This window comes from Solanum tuberosum, unplaced genomic scaffold (genome assembly GCF_000226075.1).
Source record: "Solanum tuberosum cultivar DM 1-3 516 R44 unplaced genomic scaffold, SolTub_3.0 scf00266, whole genome shotgun sequence".
NCBI classification, from domain to species: domain Eukaryota; kingdom Viridiplantae; phylum Streptophyta; class Magnoliopsida; order Solanales; family Solanaceae; genus Solanum; species Solanum tuberosum.
Window position 1 is genome coordinate 457,543 of NW_006239201.1, and position 3,992 is coordinate 461,534.

The following is a 3,992-nucleotide window of genomic DNA, read 5'->3' on the forward strand; positions in this document are numbered from 1 at the left end:
TTTTTGTTAAAAAAAAAAAGTCTGACAAAACTCTCTATAAATATAGTATAGACCCTATGAATCCTATTAACCTGGATAAACCCCAATCACAATTATGGATGATTTAGCTAAGAAGAATAGGCTTCTAACTAGGGCTGTGTATCGGTCGGTTCAATTTTGATGTTTATCGGTTTGATTTATTGGTTATCAATTTGTAGAGATGATAAATCGTTATAGAACCATTAAGATATTGGCTTATCGGATATTGATTTATCGGTTATTGATCGTTATCGGTTCGTTTATCAGTTTAACCGTTAAGATTTGACACAAAAAAAATAAATTGAAAATCACTTAGAAACAAGGTGACAAATCAAATGAATCATTCACATGAGTTCACAAGTTATATCTTGCTCAAAAGCACACTTTTACATTGTAAAATAACCAAGTGTTTGAGACAACCAGAAATAAAAGTAGGAAACCAAACTCTAAGTCAAGGACTTTATATACAAAATGGTATACATACAATTATTTAATTTACAATCGGGTTATCGGTTAACCCATTAAAAAAACCTCAAACCGTTAAAAATCGATAACCCGATAACAAAAAAAATCAAAATCGTTATCAAAACCGCTAAACCAATAACCCATTACTAATAAACCAATAACTTTTTTTCGGTTCGAATTATCGGTTTCGGTTCAATTTTGAACCGCCTTACTTCTAAGTTCTAACAAATGATAGAGACCACAAATTTACATCCAATGTGTTATTGTGGCAAGAAAGTTATGCATCTGTCACTAAATCTTGTCTCAAACGTTGTTGTAGAACCAGATTTCCGAAGAAGTTAAAAAAATTCAACTGCAGAGAGATTCGACTGAATTACTTAAATGCTCATTCAATTATAACAATTTTTTTTCCTAAAGTCGCTTATATTTGTTTTGTATAAAAAAAGTCAATCAAGTTAAATTAGTTTATTTATAAAGTCCTTCGAGTTTGAGTGATTTATTTATGAAGTTACATAAACCTGCTTTTTATTGACATTTTGTTGTTGTTTCAAGTACAAATAATTTTATGATTAACCTATGCGTTCTTTTCAACTAAGTTGGCGCTTGGCCATGTGATTTCATATCATGATATGAAATTATGAGATGAAATCAGCGTTTTGGAATCTTATGATTTCTTATCATGAGATGAATTTCAAATTCTCTAAAAATTATGATTTGGGAATTTTAAATCATGATATGGGATTTTTCAAATACAAATACTGACCCACAAGTTTATATTTTATAAAAGAAATCCACATTTAATTTATATATATCTAGTTTCATCTGTAAATAATATTTATATAATTCATATAATTACTTTTAAACCGTTAATATCTCATGTAACGATTATTTTTGCCAATATAAAATTTATTTTTACTTCAAATCAATTCTTAATTTACCATTTATATTCACCAAATTCATTATTTTTGTCAATTTTTTTACTATTTTATCCAAATCAATGTTTAATAATAATAAAAAATTTCATCAGTGGACAAGACTAACCATTGTGACATTAATTGAAAAAATATTTTTCTTAGCTACTAACAACTTGAACACTACAACTTATGTTTAATTTTATATTTTGTTTAATTAAAGTTTGATCAATATATGTTTTTTTAGAATAGCTTTGTGATAACGTATTATGCGATTTTATAAGCTTTTGTTTATTTGGTAAGATTATATAAACAATTGAAGCAATTTTGATAATTTTACAACTTACGGGGTTTTTATGTTAATGAAAAAACATACAACATAAAAAGTCTAAACAAAACTTTAACTTCATATCATGATTTCATGTCGCATTGCCAAAGGAGCCTAAATCTTTGGAACCATGATAATTCAACACCCAATACCTTTCAATAATGATTTGTTTTTAATCTAATTCACATAGAAAAGCTACTAGATGGAGGAACTAATTAAAATTAGTACATAAATTTTATAATTCCAATTTTTTTAACGTACTTGGAACAACAATTACTTTCTTTGTCTCTATTTATGTGACACAATTAGAATTTCAGGAGTTCAATCAAGTTTTTCGTTCACCGAAAATTTTTAATATGCTTTTTAAATATTTTAAGTTGTTAACTGTTATGATTTATAGTATTTTTATGTACTTTTTCAATATATAAAATTTATTTTAAGAACTTAGTACTTTTATATTCAGTTTCACGATCAAAATTTAGAAGTTTAAATATCGAAACCGTGTCACATAAATTGGGGTAGAAGGACTTATATCTTTTACAAGCCTAAAATAAACAAGAAGCACCAGTGGTCTAGTGGTAGAATAGTACCCTGCCACGGTACAGACCCGGGTTCGATTCCCGGCTGGTGCAACTTGTGCTTGCGGGGATAGCTCAGTTGGGAGAGCGTCAGACTGAAGATCTGAAGGTCACGTGTTCGATCCACGTTCACCGCATACAACTTTTTTTTAACGTTTTACTTTGAGCTTAGCCAACTATTCTATTTACTCAGCCATGTTAGAAACAACTCAAAACATTTTACTGTTTTTTTTAGTAAGTTTTACGAATAGTAAAGATAAAAATCATATTAGCGCTCTTGTCATGATCCGAGCCTACACCCTGGACGTTGCCGGTACTCAAGAATCATTGTTGGTCCCCAAGCGAACCCTCATCCTGCCTGACTACAAGCGGAAGACTAACTTGAGCATACATAAACATCAAATTGAAAGAATGTTTAAAAACAGTTTACTTAATCTCAAAACTTTGCTGAATATACTGAGTATGAAACATAAATTTTAGAGAAAACCTATGAAACTGAAAGACTCTCCAAAACTGTCTATCTATGAAGCCTCTACAGTATATAGATGAGTGTCGGGACAAGACCCACGACTACTCAAAATGTTACTAATACTAACAACTCATAAAACTAGAGTACTCCGAAAGTAAGGAGGTCTCACTCATAAGTAGACGAGCGAATGAAGTGATCTCAACAGACTCTTGTTGATGATCCTAATAACATGTATCTGCATCATTAAAAGATGCAGGTTGAATGACATCAGTACATTGAAAGTACGAGTATGTAATATAGCTGAATAAAACATAACTGAAAGAAAGGACTGAAATAGATAACAATGTACTCAAGCTGAATGTAAAGAAATAAAAAGTTAAATCATTTAAAGCTTTACAAAATACTTTCTCATCTCTGAACTCAACATAATAAGTGATATATAAAAATACACTTCAACTCTATTGGGAGATTCTCTAACCGACAACCATCACTATGAGATACGTGATGATACAATGTCTCGCCCACGCTGCCAAAACATCCTCAACTAAGTGGATCCACTAAGCTATACTTAAAAACAATAAGGAATCGTCTAAAAAGTATGACCCTTTACCCATGTTGGCATACATGGTTTATGGGGGCTGTGAGTTATTTGAACTCTTCCCCATATTGGTGCTCAATACTACTCCCAATAATATATACTCATTCTCATATGGTTAAAAAATAAATTATTCCTCTAGTTTGAGATAATTTCTCAAACTATCCTCTTAAAAGAGGTAACTACTCTTGAAATAATTTTTGAACTCATAATTCATTTAGAAAATTCAATTTCTCTTTTATCAATGTAAAAAATGATGCCTCTGGGAATACATAGTCCCCTTAATCTCATACTTGAAAACTCTTTCTCAAAAACATTTCAAAATCATATTATAATATGACCATTGATGACTCGGGAAGTCATACTGCATAAACATTGATGGTATATCTAGATACCATACTGCTTATACATTGATGACATACTCGATTATCATACTAATCATGTTTTAGAAATTCTTTTCTCAAAACTCATCTTTACTTTCTCAAAACTCAGTTAAGAACTCAGTGTTAGCTTTAAAAAACTTTTCAAAATTTATAACTCAATTCATAAGGTTCATGTGGAATTATGGACACGAACGACTCAACTCAGGGATCTTAATAGCAATAAGGAAGCAATAAGGAAACTCAGT

At 30.2% G+C, this 3,992-nt stretch overlaps 2 non-coding genes across 2 annotated transcripts; both read left to right on the top strand.

The window, feature by feature from the left end:
• Positions 1-2,283: 2,283 nt before the first annotated feature.
• On the top strand, positions 2,284-2,354 carry TRNAG-GCC (transfer RNA glycine (anticodon GCC)). The gene has a single exon. It is a non-coding gene; the product is annotated as a tRNA-Gly (tRNA).
• Positions 2,355-2,364: 10 nt separating this feature from the next.
• On the top strand, positions 2,365-2,437 carry TRNAF-GAA (transfer RNA phenylalanine (anticodon GAA)). The gene has a single exon. It is a non-coding gene; the product is annotated as a tRNA-Phe (tRNA).
• The last annotated feature ends 1,555 nt before the right edge of the window (positions 2,438-3,992 follow it).